Genomic DNA, 18,880 nt, shown 5'->3' with positions numbered 1-18,880 from the left:
CAATTTCTGGAGGAAAAAACAACTATAACACAGGAAACGGAAGAGAACAGTACCAAAAACTACAAATTCATATTCTCAGAATTTTAAGGAAGACAATGGGTTTATAAAATGAGAACAGGGTGCTATAAGAGGGAGCAATTAGAGAACAAGAGAAAGTCCTTGGAAACCGAAATATTTTTGCAAAGTTAAAAACTTAATAGATACCAAGTGCTCAGGTCAAAGTCACCCTGCCTCACCCAGGCTTTGAGGGAACGTGGGTGCAGCGTTCGTGCCCCGCCCACCCCACGCGACCTCTTCCGGTAACAGAACCGGAAGCCCACCGCCTAACTCCCATAACGGACCCCATTTCGGGTCCATCCCAGAGCCGGCATCCAGCCATCTGCCACCCGGCTCGGAGCCCAGCGGCTCCGGCCACCCTCATCGCCCACCCTGGGGATACTCCGAGGCCACCGCCGCCTGCGGCCCTGCAGGGCCCGCTTCCACACCACCTTCCCCTTGGCCTTCAGGCCCACCAGGCTGCCCGCGCCGCCCGCCATGCTGCCTGCGCCAGCCGCCATGCTGCCCGCGCCGCCCGCCAGGCTGCCCGCGCCACCCGCCATGCTACCCGCCAGGCTGCCCGCGCCGCCCGCCATGCTGCCCGCCAGGCTGCCCACGCCGCCCACCAGGCTACCCGCCAGGCTGCCCGCGCCAGCCGCCATGCTGCCCGCGCCAGCCGCCATGCTGCCTGCGCCACCCACCATGCTGCCTGCGCCAGCCGCCATGCTGCCCGCGCCACCCCCGAAGGTGCGCCAGACCTACCACCCCGACTGCGAGGCCGCCGTCAACAGCCATTTCACCCTGGAGCGCCACGCCTCCTCCGTGTGCCTGGCCGTGGCCTTTTACCTCAACCGCGACAACGAGGCCTTGAAGCACTTCACCGGGTTCTTCCTGCGCCGCTCCCACGAGCACAGCGAGCGGGCCCAGGGCCTGATGCGCCTGCAGAACCAGCGCGGGGGCCGCCTCCACTTCCAAGACATCAGGAAGCCAGCCAGTGACGAGTGGAAGAGCGGCCTCAAGGCCATGTGGTACACCTTGTGCCTGGAGAAGCGCGTGAACCGGAGCCTGCTCGACCTGCACCAGCTGGCCACCGACAAGAGCGACCCCGACCTGTGTCTCTTCCTGGCAACTCACTACCTCGGCCAGCAGGTGGCGTTCATCAGAGAGCTGGAGGGTCATGTCACCACCCTGAGCATGATGGGGGCCCCGGACGCCGACCTGGCAGGGTACCTCTTTGACAAGCTCACCCTGGGCGACAGCGACAAGAAGAACTGAGCCTGGACTTCCCCAGAGCCACGGGGTGACCAGAGCCCTGGTCACCGTGCCTGCCATGCAGACGGCAATAGTGCCCTTGCAGAAGAAGTTCACTTAAGTTTTTTTCTTCCAGTTCTGCCACTTCTTCCAATAAAGTTATTGGTTCATAAATAAATAAAGGTCTCTGGTTGATTCATGTGGGCAAATCTCTCACTTTTTAAAACAGGTATCCAGGAGGCTCTCCCCCCACCCATGCCCCACCCACAGGCAGGTCAGGATCTCCACAGAGGGAGGGAGAAGGCGTTCCATGGGGCCCTGGAAAGTGCGAAATCCATCTTCCCCTTATAAACAATGTGGGTATATGGGGGGTGGTGAGGTGAGGCCCTGCTGAATGCGGGTGCCTGCGAATAGCAGGAGTATAAAACCATGGTATAAAAATCACAGTAGTGTTGCTTCTGGAGGAAGAATGAAGGGAATGGGATGGGACAGGGATTAAAATAAAGGGTCCTTAAACTTTACCTGAAAACTTTGAGTTCACTAAAATATGTAAATGTTAGTGTTTGTTGATTCTGGGAAGCAAGATGGAGACCCCAGAAGCCAGCTTGGCAGGGTCCCTCTTTGACAAGCTCACCCTGAGCGACAGTGATAATGGTAACTGAGCGAGCCTCAGGCTGGCCTGCACACAAACGTAGGGGTGACTCCCTAGTCACCATGCTGGACATGCATATTGCCCTTACAACACATGCAAATGTAGGCTGTTTTACCGTACTCTTTCTTCCATTACGGTAACATGGTACCCCAAACCCCAAATTACCTCAATAGAAGGAGTGAAAAATATAAGGTCCAGGCTGAAGGTCAATTTGTGATGTTGAATATCAAGTAGCATAAAGCTCTCTGAACGTTAAGCCAAGTTACTCTGACTCTGGCTGCTTTGAAGAATGTAGAGGATGAGGAGAGTTGAAGCTGAAAGACCAGTTAAGAGATAACTGTAGCAGGCCCAGAGAGACAATGGTGGCTTGAACGGCGGTGTTGGTAGAGGAAACGAAGAGATGCAGGCAAATTTCAGATGAACTGGAGGAGTCTACAGGAGCTGCTTTATGGACCAGAGGTGAGGAATGGGAAATGACGAAAATCATCATCTAGGCTCAAGCTTGGATTTGAACACCCTGGCTGATGGTCGTGCTATTTATTAATCTGGGGGTATTTGCAGGGGGACTCGAGGAGCTGGGAAGGCATGTCATGTAAAATCTGAGATGCCTATTAGATACCCAAGTGCAACTGTCATGCAGGTAGCCAGAAAAATGAACCTGGAACTCAGGGGGCATGTCAGGTTTGGAAAAATACATATGGGACATATTAGCCTATATATACATAGATGGGTTGAGGTCATGGAGTAGATAAGCTCACCAGAAAGGAAGCAGAGAGATTATGGCACAGGCGGCCCCAAACCCAGAGCAGCCAACACTCAGAGGATGGGATGAGACACTGGAACACCTAGAGAGCTGCTGGTCCCACTTGGACCACTGCCTCATTCCAGACTGTGGCCACCTGTGTCTGCTCAGAGTTTATCTCAAGATCAGCCTGTTCTTAATCTCAGTGTGGTCTCTGGTTTCTCCTTTCTAGAATGTGGAGAGGCATTAGCCTATTACCTTGTCTTCTTGACTATAGGTAGAAAGACAATTATTTCCCAGTAAAAGGATTTCCCAAGGAAACGACAGACCTGCTTTTCTATGTTTGTTTGTTTGTTTGTTTTTTTCTGTTCCCCTTTTAAAACTCTTCCCCTCTCTCAGTCCATTCTCTATTTGAGCAGATGAAATCTGTTCCCATGTAAGCCCTAAGGTTGTCTAGGTCTGAGAAAAAATACTCAAAACGTATTGTTTCTTCTGTGTCGTGTACAGTTTACAAAGGTCAGAGTTAGAAATTTTCAGACTTTGTATCCTATATTCAAAGACACACGAGTAGCTTGAGTCATTTTAGAGTTAACTAGATTGCTTTCAACATTTACTGAAATATGAACAAGTTTAGCTAAGGAGTCATTTCTTTCTACATTTCCCCATAACTGTGCTTCAATACTTTCTTAAAAATGAGGATTATGGTCCTTTGAGTTTAATTTCCAGAAAAATGGTGTTGAATGGTATTTCCCCCTTTACTCTTTTTAGTCAAACTTGTTTTTTTCGCTCTTTCTCTGTCTGCTTTGAGGTCCCTGCTCTCTCTCTGATACAGTCTCAATACATACATACATACACACACACACACACACACACATATATATATATATATACATATATATATATATATATATATATATGTATATATATATATATATAAACTGTTCTCCTCTAGATATGAGGAAGCACAGGCTGAGCAGCTGTTTGTGAGTGTTTATAACTATAAATTGTCTGAAGATCCTTCTTACTCTCCTGTTTTGGAGAAACAGTTTGGTGTCTCGGATCCTTCACCACAGGTTGGCTGGATTCAAATCCCAGTTTAGCCACTTGCTAAATTGGGGGAACTTGGGCATGTTATTTCACTTCTCTGCGCCTCAGTTTCCTCATATGTAAAACAGGGATAATAAAAGTGTCAACCCCATTGGAGAAAATATTTGCAAATGATGCGACTGACAAGGGCTTAATATTCAAAATATACAAACAGCTCATACAAGTCAATAACAAAAAAAACAAACAACCCTATCAAAAAATGGGCAGAAGACATTTCTCCAAAGAAGACATACAGATGGCCAAGAAGCACATGAAAAGATGCTCAACATCACTAATTCTCAGAAAAATGCAAATCAAAACTACAATGAGGTATCACCTCCCACCAGTTAGAACGGGCATCATCAGAAAATCTACAAACAACAAATGCTGGAGAGGGTGTGGAGAAAAGGGAACCCTCCCGCACTGTTGGTGGGAATGTAAATTGATGCAGCCACTGTGGAGAACAGTCTGGAGGTTTCTTAAAAAACGAAAAATAGAGCTACAGCATGATCCAGCAATCCCACTCCTGGGCATATATCTGTACAAAACTATAATTCGTAAAGATACGTGCACCCCAGTGTTCATAGCAGCACTATTTACAACAGCCAAGACATGGAAGCAACCTAAGTGGCCATCGACAGATGAGTGGATAAAGAAGATGTGGTATATACATACAATGGACTATTACTCAGCCATAAAAAAGAATGAAATAATGCCATTTGCAGCAACACGGATGGACCTAGAGATTATCATACTAAGTGAAGTTAAGTCACACAGAGAAAGACAAATGTCATATGATATCACTTATATGTGGAACCTAAAATATGATACAAATGAACTTATTTACAAAACAAAAACAGACTCACAGACATAGAAAACAAACTTATGGTTACCAAAGGTGAAGGGGGGAGGCGGTATAAATTAGGAGTTTGGGATTAGCAGATACAAGCTACTGTATGCAAAACAGGTAAACAACAACGTCCTACTGTATAGCACAGGGAACTATACTCCATATCTTGTAATAAACAATAAGAAAAAAGAATATGAAAAAGAATATATATGTATAACTGAATCACTCTGCTGTACACCAGAAACATATTGTAAACCAACTAAATTTTTTTAAAAGCATCAACCCCATTGGGTTGCTGAGATTAAATGAGTTAATATTTTCTAAATACTTACAACAGTGCCTGGCACATATAGTACATATATTATTTGTAAGCCATCATTTATCATCATTACCATCATTATCATTCACTTACTTCTAAGTTCATCTGTGGTGTTTATGATTTGTTGATGAAAGGATTTCACATTTATACTTTGCCACTAGGGGTCTCTCTTGCATTTCGACCAACCGTGTCACTCTGCACATCACGAAGGAGAAATCCTTCCTAGCTGCTTGGCTGCCAGTTGCTGCCAGGCTTCAGGAGGGTAGATTGCTGTTTTCAGTGCCCCAAACTCAGGCCCACGCCTGGAGGTGAGTTCTGCTGTGACAGCCCTCTGTGGTAATTCCCCATTTGTCTCAATCAGCCTCCCCTTTAAATCGGCCCCTAGGACAATTTTTTTGCTTATTCTTCCCCAACCCAGGTTGCCTGAGCCTCCCTCCTCTTTCCATCCTGAACTACAGTCCACTCCTCAGAGGTGGGAAAGACTGAACGGATGAAAAGCTCATCCTGATCCCACCCACCTTCTGGATGTTTGGACCTGAAAAGGAGAGGAATGCGTGGATTCGCAGGGGAGAATGGGCAACAGGGCTACTGATAACATAATAACAAAAACTTATGTCACCACGCACTTGATTTAGCCCAGAGGTTCTCAAGCTTTGCTGCACCTTAGAGCCACCTGGGAGTTTTTAGAGCTCTCAATGCCCAGGCCACCTCCCAGACCAATTACATCAGTCTCAGGGGCAGGACCTAGACATCCCAGGCATTGAAAGCCAGTGCAAGCACCTTGCTACTCAAAATGTGGTCCCTGGACCGGCAGGTCAGTGTCATCCGACAGTCTGTTAGACATGCAAAATCCCAAGCTCTACCTCAGACCTACTGAATCAGAATCTGCATTTTAACAAGACCCCAGGTGATGAATAATATGCACATTGAATTTTGCGTAGCATTCTTCAGCATCCTATTTGTTAAACGTGGCTGCACCTTGGAATCGCCTGGGACGCTGGAAAATAACACTGCTGCCTCGATTTAACCAACTCACTCAGCCATACCCTCATGGAAGTACCGGACCAAGCACAATAAAAACATACCAAGCACAAAAAACACCCGAACAACAATGATTGAACCGACAATTATTGATCACACACACATATTTACATACTAGCTTTTGCGCAATGTGCTGTTTTGTCACAAACTGGTGTTTTTAGAGTACGGGCTGGCAAACCACAGTCTGCAAGCCAAATCTGGCCCCCAAGGGTTTTGATAAACAAAGTTTTACTGGAACACTGCCGCACCCGATCAATTACCTATTGTCTGTGGTTGCATACTCGCTACAACTGCAGAGTCAGTCATTGCAACAAAGACCGTGTGGCCTGCAAAGCCTAAAACGTTACAGGAGACCTTTGCCAAGCCATGTTTTACGGTAATTTGCCACAAGCCCTGAAGTCATCTCAAGCCGTCAAATATTTGAAACTTTTCACCTGTCTTTACGCAGCTCTTTGTCTTTTCCTGTTGCCTTCCATTTTTCTGTCACTTTCAATGAATATTCTAGAATGGCTTGGATGTTTATAATATTTTATACACATCCCTAACCCTCACACTCCCCAGAATTGTAGTTGTCACCTTCCAGACTGACATCTTTGCGTATTTCAGCAAGTCAACCTGTCAACTTTCTTTGTGTCTTCAGTTTCCTCGGCTCCACATGTGGCTTTGTTAATTAAGGGCCAGCAGTCATCTCTCTTCTGGGAGCATCAGAGTGGGACTAGCCATTTTGATTCTCCATAATCACACATTCATCACAGAAGCTGTTTAAAGTGTACTCATTTTTAAGTTACTGCAATCTATTCCAATCCTTTTTCTTACTGTGAGGCATTTAAGTTTCATTAATATGCAAAGCGACTGCCTTGCCTGAGGACGAATAGACTCCTTCCCTTTAATCTGTATTTTAACGTTTATTTTTTGGTAACATTACTTTTGGTTTACCACATGTTATATCTGATATTAACTATGCCACATGCAACGAGGAGATTTATTCTCTTTTTTTTTTTCTGTGCGCTAATTCCCTGGGCATGGTTTTTTTTCTCCCCAAAGTTTAATCCTTCTATAAAGTTGACGGAGAAGTAAAAGTTCCACCTTAAAATATTTTTTAGAACCATAATTCAAGAAATACACCTAAAATAAAACATTCTAGGAGGGAGCATTCATGCAGCTTTTGAAATCTTTAGCCAAATAGCCCAATTAAAATAGCCAAGAATGTTTAGCCAAATTCTTTCAACAAATTATCCTGGATTCTTTGCAGTTTTCTGCGCTGTGCTTGGCACTAGGAATAGAATATGACTAGGGCACAGTTCCTGCTCACAAGCGTGGTGGAAAAGATGGACACACAGAGAGATAGCACCAATCTATCTGAGTAAGATGTAAAAGAGGAGGCTTACAAGGTGCCGTGTGAGTGCAGGAGGGGAAAGGGGTCTAAATCTTACCTGGGTCGTAGGGCAACGTCCGCTGTGGAGGTAACACTGAGTCTTCAAAGAGGAACTGGAGTTCTACAAGTGGAGAAGAGTGGAAAGGGTATTTTAGCTATGTTCATTTCCTGCAGAGGAGCCAATAGAGTGGGAAAGGTTACAAATTCAGGAGTGCACTGGGATACAGTTAATGAAAGAAGACCCAGAGGAGACAGGGGAGAGGCAGTGGATTTACGTGACACAGGAGGAGGGAGAGTTTTTTCCCTTTAAGGAACTCTACCAAAACTCCTCTCTCAAAAGTAATCACTGGCTTACTGATTCACATTACCATTAGTCTCTTTTCAGCACTTGCCCTGCTTGATCATTCTGTAGTTGTTAACAGTGTCCTTCTTTTCTTACCTTCCTTGTCCTTTCGCGGTTTACCTAAGGTTTATCTACGGAGAACTACATAAAGCTAACCATCCTCCTGCATTCTGCTGTTGGCTTCTTCAACCCTTGTTCAATATATATTTCCCCTCCAATTCCGCCACATCCATGGGCCAATCTTACTCTCTCTCTCTCTCTCTCTCTCTCTCCCCCCACTCCCAGACGCTTCCCTTGACTATGACATTTGCACAGCCATCTGTGAGACATCTCCTTCTGGATGTCGCCAGAAAACTCAGATTCCACAAGTCCCCAGATGAACTCATTGCCCCTTCACTAAACTCCCCCTAGATTTGCCACACCTTCTGGTAGTCTCACAAGTAAAACATTTCAGAGTCGACCCTAGACTTCTGGCCTTACTCAGTCTGAACATCCCTTTCCTCTCCATTAGCTCTCCTCTTACCTGACACCCCCATCTTTTTCAGGCTCTAATCATCTATGACCTAACAATGTCCATAATCTCTGTACTTGTCAGGGTTCTTGGTGGCAAACCACAAAATTGGACCCTGGCTAATCAAAACAGAAAAGGCATTTTTAGAAGGATGTCTGGTAGCCGACGAGGAAGGCCGTAGAACTTTGCTCAGAAAATGGGAAACATCATATGGAGTCGAGTCTTGTCTCCCATCTGTCTTTCTTTGCTTTTTTTTAACATCTTTATTGGAGTACAATTGCTTTACATTGTTGTGTTAGTTGCTGCTGCATAACAAAGTGAATCAGCTATACGTATACATACATCCCCATATCCCCTCCCTCTTTTTTTTTAAATCTTTATTGGAGTATAATTGCTTTACAACAGTATCTTAGTTTCTGCTTTATAACAAAGTGAATCAGTTATACATATACATATATCCCCATATCTCTTCCCTCATGCGTCTCCCTCCCACCCTCCCTATCCCACCCCTCTAGGTGGTCACAAAGCACCAAGGTGATCTCCCTGTGCTATGCGGTTGCTTCCCACTAGCTATCGGTTTTACATTTGGTAGTGTATATATGTCCATGCCACTCTCTCACTTCGTCCCAGCTTACCCTTCCCGCTCCCCGTGTCCTCAAGTCCATTCTCTACATCTGCATCTTTATTCCTGTCCTGCCCCTAGGTTCCTCAGAACCATTTTTTTTTTTTAGATTCCATATATATGCGTTAGCATACGGTATTTGTTTTTCTCCTTCTGACTTACTTCACTCTGTAGGACAGACTCTAGGCCCAACCACCTCACTACAAATAACTCAATTTCGTTCCTTTTTATGAATGAGTAATATTCCATTGTATATATGTGCCACATCTTCTTTATCCATTCATCTGTTGATGGACACTTAGGTTGCTTCCATGTCCTGGCTATTGTAAATAGAGCTGCAGTGAACATTGTGGTCCATGACTCTTTTTGAATTATGGTTTTCTCAGGGTATATGCCCAGTACTGGGATTGCTGGGTCATATGGTAGTTCTATTTTTAGTTTTTTAAGGAACCTCCATACAGCTCTCCATAGTGGCTGTATCAATTTACATTCCCACCAACAGTGCAAGAGGGTTCCCTTTTCTCCACACCCTCTCCAGCATTTATTGTTTGTAGATTTTTAATGATGCCCATTCTGACTGGTGTGAGGTGATACCTCATTGTAGTTTTGATTTGCATTTCTCTAATGATTAGTGATGTTGAGCATTCTTTCATGTGTTTGCTGGCAATCTGTATATCTTCTTTGGAGAAATGTCTATTTAGGTCCTCTGTCCATTTTTGGATTGGGTTGTTTGTTTTTTTGATATTGAGCTGCATGAGCTGCTTGTAAATTCTGCAGGTTAATCCTTTGTCAGTTGCTTCATTTGCAAATATTTTCTCCCATTCTGAGGGTTGTCTTTTCGACTTGTTTATGGTTTCCTTTGCTGTGCAAAAGCTTTGAAGTTTCATTAGGTCCCATTTGTTTACTTTTGTTTTTATTTCCATTTCTCTAGGAGGTGGGTCAAAAAGGATCTTGCTGTGATTTATGTCATAGAGTGTTCTGCCTATGTTTTCCTCTAGGAGTTTTAGAGTGTCTGGCCTTACATTTAGGTCTTTAATCCATTTTGAGTTTATTTTTGTGTATGGTGTTAGGGAGTGTTCTAATTTCATTCTTTTACATGTAGCTGTCCAGTTTTCCCAGCACCATTTTTTGAAGAGGCTGTCTTTTCTCCATTTTATGTTCTTGCCTCCTTTGTCACAGATTAGTTGACCATAGGTGCATGGGTTTATCTCTGGGCTTTCTATCCTGTTCCATTGATCTATGTTTCTGTTTTTGTGCCAGTACCATATTGTCTTGATTACTGTAGCTTTGTAGTATAGTCTGAAGTCAGGGAGTCTGATTCCTCCAGCTCTGTTTTTTTCCCTCAAGACTGCTTTGGCTCTTTGGGGTCTTTTGTGTCTCCATACAAGTTTTAAGATTTTTTGTTCTAGTTCTGTAAAAAAAAAAAGCCACTGGAAATTTGATAGGGATTGCACTGAATCTGTAGCTTGCTTTGGGTAGTACAGTCATTTTCACAATATTGATTCTTCCGATCCAAGAACATGGTATATCTCTCCATCTGTTTGTGTCACCTTTGATTTCTTTCATCAGTGTCTTATAGTTTTCTGAGTACAGGTCTTTTACCTCCTCTAGGTAGGCTTATTCCTAGGTATTTTATTCTTTTTGTTGCAATGGTAAATGGGAGTGTTTCCTGTCTTGACATTTTTCCCCAAACAGGAAGGGTGCTCAGATGTTGGGCTGCCCAAAGTGATAAACATATCATCTAGTTTTTTCTAACCCTCGTTTTGTAGATGCTATTGGTGCTCTGCCCAGATCAATTGGACCAGCCAGGATAGCCAAACCCCCAGCTGCTTGTGAGTGCTGTGGCTGACAGCTTACATCTGTGATGTTCTCAGGAGTGCCCTTGGCTAACTGGGACGGCCAATGATAGAGGCACAAGAGCCTGAACCCTTTGCCCTGTCTCTGCAGTGAGATTTGTGCTCCAGAATCTGTCTTGTGTCAAGACAAGGTTAGATTTTGCCTAAGATCACATCCTTGCTTGACTCCTTCTCCTGCCCTATTCGGCTTCCCTTACTTGTGTACAGTTTTCCCCTGAGTATAGTCCTTCAATAAACCCCTGTCTCAGGCTCTGTTTCCAGAAAACTCAACGTAAAATCCACCCTTAAACAGAGGCAATACAACTCCTACTTCATTTCTTTCAATCGCACTTACCACTCTGTATGATAATTTTTTTATACACATGCACATTATACACATTCCTTAATAGGCTATAGAATCCTTGAGGGCAGGGAATATGTGGGTTTTTTCCCCCTCTTCTTAAGTACTAGCATACATGTAATAGGAACTTTAAAAAAAAAAAATGGTAAGCTGAACCTAACTGAAAATAAAGGCCAGATCACAGTGGATTAAAAAATGAATAGAAGTGAGAGAGTCGAGACAATAAATGTAGTGGTAGGCTATTCTTTCCAATGTCTAAATGTCGTTATTGGCTTACCTATTTTATCCCCCTACTAGACTGTGGATGATAGAGCAAAAACAAGTTTTTAGTAAGTAGTCTCTGGCCGAAAGGATTTCATAACAAGACATAGAGTTTATGCAATCTGGTTAATTTCCCAAAGGGGTCAGATTTATTCTTTCTTTTCTAGTTTCATTATTACCTACTCAGGAAGGGCTCAGGTGTAAAATTTTGTGACTTAGCAATTTGTTCCATTCGAATGTCGGAAAATAAGCCTGGATGGCCAGGATGAAGGATTTCACCCACTGTGTTCGCATATTTCAAACCTATATTCCTTATCACTCACCTGTTATGCACAATTACTTCATATTTGGCATATGATTCCAGTTTTATTACCATGTTGGCTCAAGGGTAGGAGTCTGTGTGTGATGGATATGAGACAAAGTTTACTGAGCATTTATTATATATAGAATACGGTTTTATCGATTGTTGGGGGTTAGACGGTTGACAAGAAAGAATAGAAAGTGTCTCTATGCAGAAGGAGCTCAAGCTAGCTAGAATCATGGCATCCACAGCGTAGGATCACATACAGAGGACCTCCATTAACCAGTTTCAAATTGATTAATAATTAATGCTGAGCCTGTAAGATCCAAGAGGGTATAGCACAATGGGATGATAAGCAAGCACCAGGCCAATCAAGAAAGAACATCTTTTGGAGAGAAATTTTCAAGTGTGCGGATGAACCTCATTTTAAAAGACACTTTCTATATTTGCAAATGAAGCAACTGACAAAAGATTAATCTCCAAAATACACAAGCAGCTCAATATCAAAAAAACAAACAACCCAATCCAAAAATGGGTGGAAGACCTAAATAGACATTTCTCCAAAGAAGGCATAGAGATTGTCAACAAACACATGAAAAGATGCTCAACATCACTAATCATTAGAGAAATGCAAATCAAAACCACAATGAGGTATCACCTCACACCAGTCAGAATGGCCATCACCAAAAAATCTAAGAAACAATAAATGCTGGAGAGGGTGTGGAGAAAGGGGAACCCTCCTGCACTGTTGGTGGGAATGTAAATTGATACAGCCACTGTGGAGAACAGTATGGAGGTTCCTTAAAAAATTAAAAATAGAACTACCGTATGACCCAGCAATGCCACTACTGGGCATATACCCTGAGAAAACCATAATTCAAAAAGAGTCATGGACCACAATGTTCACTGCAGCTCTATTTACAATAGCCAGGACATGGAAGCAACCTAAGTGTCCAGCGACAGATGAATGGATAAAGAAGATGTGGCACATATATACAATGGAATATTACTCATTCATAAAAAGGAACGAAATTGAGTTATTAGTAGTGAGGTGGATGCACCTAGAGTCTGTCATACAGAGTGAAGTAAGTCAGAAAGAGAAAAACAAATACCATATGCTAAAGCGTATATATGGAATCTAAAACAACGGTACTGATGAGCCTAGTGGCAGGGCAGGAATAAAGATGCAGACGTAGAGAATGGACTTGAGGACACAGCAGAGGAAGGGGAAGCTGGGACGAAGTGAGAGAGTAGCATGGACATATATACACTACCAAATGTAAAATGGATGGCTAGCGGAAAGCTGCTGCATAGCACAGGGAGATCAGCTCGATGCTTTGCGACGACCTAGAGGGGTGGGATAGGGAGGGTGGGAGGGAGGCTCAAGAAGGAGGGGATATGGGGATATATGTATACATATAGCTGATTCACTTTGTTGTTCAGCAGAAACTAACACAACACTGAAAAGCAATTATACTCCAATAAAGATGTGAAAAAATACATAAAATAAAAATGGTTTTATCTATGTCCAAAAAAAAAAAAAAGTAAAATAAAATAAAAGACACTTTCTCAATATTCCTTTCTAGCCCATGCCCTCCTGCTCATTTTTACTCTAGAATTCTCAAGACATGATTCTGGACATGCTATAACCAAACACGGGGACAAACTGAGTGGGTGGTGATCAGTCTGGATTTCAGGCTGAGCTGCTGCCGTTTGGTGAGATGCCATTGGTCCAAGTTCTGACCCTCGTATTCACAAATACATGGCTTTCTTTTCCTCAGTGAACCCAAATGAGAACAGTTCTACATGAGGGATCAGCAGGCTTTTTCTGTAAGGCGTAAATATTTTAGAATTTACAGACCTATGGTCTTAGTCACAGCTATTCAACTCTGTCACTGTAGTGTGAAAGCCACAAAGAATATGTAAATGAATGGGTGTCGCTGCAGTCCCAATAAAACTTTATTTATAAAAGCAGCTGGCTGGTCAGATTTGACACACAGGTTGTAGTTTGCCAATCCCTGTTCTAGAAGATTGACTTACACCAACAGTATTTCCAAGAGTCACTAATCAGCCAGATAAGACTCATATAACCAGGACAGATTACCTCCCAAGAACGTCCTACCAGAAATTAGCCATTAATGTAACTATACTACAAATCAAAAGGTTGCTTAGTAAGCAGTGGGTCAGGCAAATTTTCTTGGTTTTTGTTCTTCCAGAAGTGACCCTGAGAAAATGGTTTAAATGCCAAGTATTTACTTGGCAGATAATCCCTGGAAATACCAGTAACAAGTAGAAAAGTAAAGCAGGGAAGGGAAGGAAGCCAGTAAAATTTGCATAGATGAGAAGGATCACTAAGGGCAACTTCCTGATAAAACATGCCTCAGATTTACTCTACTCATGAGGCAAGGGAGTGGGGATATTTATCCAGTAACTCCATCAGTCATTGGTTGAGGGTTGCTTCTGGGAGGGCAGAGGGCAGAGAGGGCTCCAGGATCCAGAGAGAGGATTCAGGCAAAGAGCTGCAGGTGCTGGCAGCTGGAAGTTGGGCAGCACGGATGGACATGGGAAATGTCAAGGGGATATGAGTGGGGCATCAACAGCATCTGCTACACCTTTTTTCTCCCAAGTGATATTCATAATAAGGTAATATGAATTAATGAGTAAATTTTCTACTATAGGAATTTTTCTGAATAAGTGGAACTGGTCCTGTAGAAACCAACCAACCTTCCTCTCCATGGTGTTGGATGGGTACTAATACATATTTTAAACAGCTAACCTCTTTTCTGAAATACTCCTCATGAGGCAACCATACTTCATGTAATCCTAACATGGAACACCTTAGAATTGTCATGATGATAGCTTACTTTTGTTGGCTTATATTTTGTTTCATGGTCTCCTTTTTGAGAATTAAGGAAACATGGAGCTTCATACAACTCAACAACAACAAAACAAACAACCCAATCCAAAAATGGGCAGAAGACCTAAGTAGACATTTCTCCAAAGAAGACATACAGATGGCCAACAGCCTCATGAAAAGATGCTCAACATCACTAATTATTAGAGAAATGCAAATCAAAACTACAATGACACCGGTCAGAATGGCCATCATTAAAAAGTCTACAAACAACAAATGCTGAAGAGGGTGTGGAGAAAAGGGAACCCTCCTACACCGTTGGTGGGAATGTAAGGTGGTGCCGCCACTATGGAGAACAGTATGGAGGTTCCTCAGAAAACTAAAAAAAGAATTACCACATGATCCAGCCATCCCACTCCTGGGCATATATATCCAAAACTATAATTTAAAAAGATACATGCACCCCTATGTTCATAGCAACACTATTCACAATAGCCAAGACATGGAAACAACCTAAATGTCCATTGGCAGATGAATGGATAAAGAAGAGGTGGTACATATATACAACAGAATACTACTCAGCCATAAAAAAGAATGAAATAATGCTATTTGCAGCAACATGGATGCAACTAGAGATTATCGTACTACGTGAAGTAAGTCAGGAAGAGAAAGACAAATACCATATGATATCACTTATATGTGGAATCTAAAGTAGGACACAAATGAACCTATCTATGAAACAGAAACAGAATCCTGGATGTAGAAAACAGACTGGTGGTTGCCAAGGGGGAGGGGTTGGGGAAGGGATGGAGTGGGAGGCTGGGGTTAGCAGATGTAAGCTTTTATATATAGGATGGATAAACAACAAGGTCCTACTGTATAGCACAGAGAACTATATTCAATATCCTATAATAAACCATAATGGAAAAGAATGTAAAAAAACAGAATATATATATATATATATATATATATATATATATATATATAGCTGAATCACTTTGCTGTAGAGCAGAAATTAACACAACACTGTAAATCAACTATACTTCAATTAAAAGTATATATATATATATATATATATATATATATATATATATATATATATATAAAGTGAAAAGGAAACATGGGGCTTACTAACCAGAGGTGAGGTCAATACTCGTCCCATTCTTGTTTGGCCTCTGTCTGTGGCAGTTCAGTGCACTACGTGCTCTGTGCTGCCATGTTTATTGTGAGAGGAGACCAAAGGCTGGCCTATGGAAGAGGAGAAAGCGCACCAGCAGCGGAAGAAGAAAAGTGGGCAATGAGGCCAGGGGATGAAGACCTGAGAGAATCAGAAGCAGCGGGGTTTGGACAGAAGTAGGGTGAGCAATAATCACTGCAGCCTAGGGGAAAAGGAAGAGATAGAAACAGACCTTTTCTGACTCCTAAAATTGATTTGTTATGAGTACTAACAATAATGGCAGTGATGGGAGGATTTGAGGGTATTCATTTTATATATCCAGGAACTGTGCTTTTAGCTTCTCTCCGTTGCTCTCCACCAGAGGCTGCATTTTCTTTCTTTTGGTCTGGCTGTTTGGGCTTGTAGTTCCCCCCAGAGGGACTGCTTCTGATCACCTGTAACCTACTCCAGGGGGGACCCAGGATAAACTCCACGGTAACGGCTGAACGCAACGATAGGGAGGATCTCGGCTATCTTCTTTGTCGAGTCACGTGAACCCTTGGGGGTTGACTAACCAGGCAGAGTTACTCTGGAGCAACTACGGAAAAAGAAGAGTGTGTCTCTACTCTCTGGCTCCACAGCCCGGGTTTTGGAACACACGCCCATTAAAGAAGGAACTCCACAATTCTGGCATATTCAGGGCAAAATAATTTTTAAGCTGTTCCACTGACTTTGTGAACCACTGCCACCCTCCTTGGAAGCCAACCAACAGCAGTATGAGCTGAGCAGCTGAGAGCATAGGTTTTGGCATCACGCAGACCTAAGGTAGACTGTGTCTCAGCTACTAAGTTCTGTTGCATGGTATATTTCTCCAGGCATACGGGTCAATACCTCACTGAGGATCCTGTGAAGAATCCGCTCTCACAAGAGCATCTGAGGGCAATGTAGACTTTCTTAAGATTCCACAGTGGAGATCAAGAAGGAATTTGTATCATGCTACCCAAAGTAATCAACTTTAATGTCTCTGACATTTATCTGCTCCCAAATCCCTTCTTAGCCTTCTTTGATACAATGATTTTCTCCCTGTCCTTCCTGCATACAACGCCCAGCGTCATTGGCTCCCTTCTTGTCACCCTCACCCCTACTTATTTTCTCTTCCGTCTTGCTACGCAGAGTCCCCTGCAGACCTCTAGCTCGGCAACATAAAAAGTTCTCCAGTTAACAGGACGTTTTGAGAAGGCAAGTGGGATTATATGGTATTGGTTGCAAGAAGCAGAGGGAATTCTTTCTTATGTCTCACACGTTGGTGTAAAGGACCTTTCCTTAATTGGTATTTCTTTCTGTGTTTCCACTTCATTCCTTGAGAAAGAAACACATGGGAGCAACACAGCTAGCTTCTCTCTGCTCCCTTGTCCATTCCTCTTCAGGGATGAAAGAGTAACTTTTCTAATCAGAGACAGTAGGAAGAGGAACACAGTAGGTCTGTGTGGCAGCCCTGGAGGGGTGCCACTCAGATCCCCCTTCAAGAAAGAACTTGACAGTGAGTTGCAACAAGTGAAGTTAGTTGACAGCCTCCAGATTTTGAAAGCCATGTTCTTCTTCTTGGGCAGCCGCAACCAATGACTGAACATAGCAGGAGTGCCAAGGCCTGGCATTTCAGCCCAAGGTGGTACCCCTTGAATAGACAGTGCTTGCTGTGGAGCTCCCCAATGGCTTGGCAGACGTTTTGTCAAATGTGCATTGAGATCCCAGGCTCTCCTGCCCAGTTGTGCTTTCTCCTTCTTTTATCTTTCAAAACTTTACCTCTCAATAAAATTTTTGCACTCCTGTGTCTGAGAGTCTGCCTCTCACAAGACCCAACGAATACAGTGTGGCTCTATAGCTTTACCCCTTCTCTGTCCGTCTGTCTGTCTGTCTCTCTCTCTCTCCCGCCACCCCAAAGATTCACCCTCTCTCACAAACTCCCTGTGGTAAGTTCCGCAGGAATGATTTCCCCCTGCAAGTGGGAGGCTGCATTCTCAGACATGCTGTCAGGAAGGGAGGTTCTGGGGGACTCATTATGGCCATATGTTCCGTTTCATTGTACAATTCAATCTTAGAGTAACACAGCTGATATTTTTCTCTCTTATCTGTTTGATTCTTGTGTCTTACGTCTCAACTGGTTTTTGGCTCAAGAGGGAAACAAAGAGCTGATTTATTTATTCCCTTGACTCCAGCATGAATAGAAAAAAAAATTCTTACCTGTAATTTGGAATACCTGTCATTAACACAACATTGTAAATCAACTCTACTTCAATCAAAAAATAATAATAATAGAAAAAAATGGCAGTGGGCAATTGTGGGCCACATTTGAGGTGTTGGTTTAGTTAATCCAAGTAACTAGTAGTTAATCTACTAAGCAATTATGTGAGACCTATTATGTGTTCCAAACTGTTGAGAGGGGAGGAGGGAATAAAATACTGTGCAGCCCTCACAAAAGTACACTCTCATTGGAAATAAGCATATAGAAATAGTAATGGTTATTAGTTGAATTGACCAAGGAAAACTAGGTTGGGAGAAAGGGGTCAAACACCTTTCCCTAAAACTAGTTTTAGTCCAACAAGTAAAGGCAATCCAAATCTCTTCTTTACCTTGACAATGAGCTATTGATCTTTCCCATTGAAAAAGGATGGAAAACCACCTCCATATACAGAAATGTCATCTATAAGTCAGAAGTACAGTATTGAAATCAAGGGTAACATAATAGGCCATAAACAAAACGAAAAGACAACTCACAGATAGGGACAAAATATTTGCAAATGAAACAACCGACATGGGATTAATCTCCAAAATTTACCAACAGCCCATACAGTTCAATATCAAAAAAAAAACAAACAACCTAATCGAAAAATGGGCAGAAGACCTAAATAGACATTTCTTCAAAGAAACATACAGATGGCCAAAAAGCACATGCTCAACATCTCTAATTATTAGAGAAACGCAAATCAAAACTACAAGGAGGTATCACCTCACACCAGTCAGAATGGCCATCATCAAAAAGTGTACAAACAATAAATGCTGGAGAGGGTATGGAGAAAAGGGAACCTTCCTACACTGTTGGTGGGAATGTAAATTGGTACAACCATTATGGAGAACAGTATGGAGGTTCCTTAAAAAACTAAATAGAGAACTACCATATGATCCAGCAATCCCACTCTGGGCATACGTCCGGAGAAAACCATAATTTGAAAAGATACATGCATCCCAATGTTGACTGTAGCATTATTTACAATAGCCAAGACATG

General features: G+C 42.9%; 1 protein-coding gene, 1 long non-coding RNA gene and 1 pseudogene across 3 annotated transcripts in view; 2 read left to right on the top strand and 1 right to left on the bottom strand.

The window, feature by feature from the left end:
* The window catches only part of LOC309621216, a 444,919-nt gene that overhangs the window by 298,889 nt on the left and 127,150 nt on the right, over positions 1-18,880 (top strand). The gene's annotated exons all lie outside the window — the stretch shown is intronic.
* The window catches only part of PRRG1 (proline rich and Gla domain 1), a 370,248-nt gene that overhangs the window by 250,999 nt on the left and 100,369 nt on the right, over positions 1-18,880 (bottom strand). The gene's annotated exons all lie outside the window — the stretch shown is intronic.
* LOC309620933 (ferritin heavy chain pseudogene) lies at positions 760-7,422 on the top strand (annotated as a pseudogene). Its single transcript has one exon. The product of its transcript is annotated as a ferritin heavy chain pseudogene (transcript).

This window comes from Balaenoptera borealis (genome assembly GCF_965194805.1).
Source record: "Balaenoptera borealis genome assembly, chromosome: X".
Classification (NCBI taxonomy): domain Eukaryota; kingdom Metazoa; phylum Chordata; class Mammalia; order Artiodactyla; family Balaenopteridae; genus Balaenoptera; species Balaenoptera borealis.
This window is presented reverse-complemented; position numbering and strand designations above follow the sequence as displayed.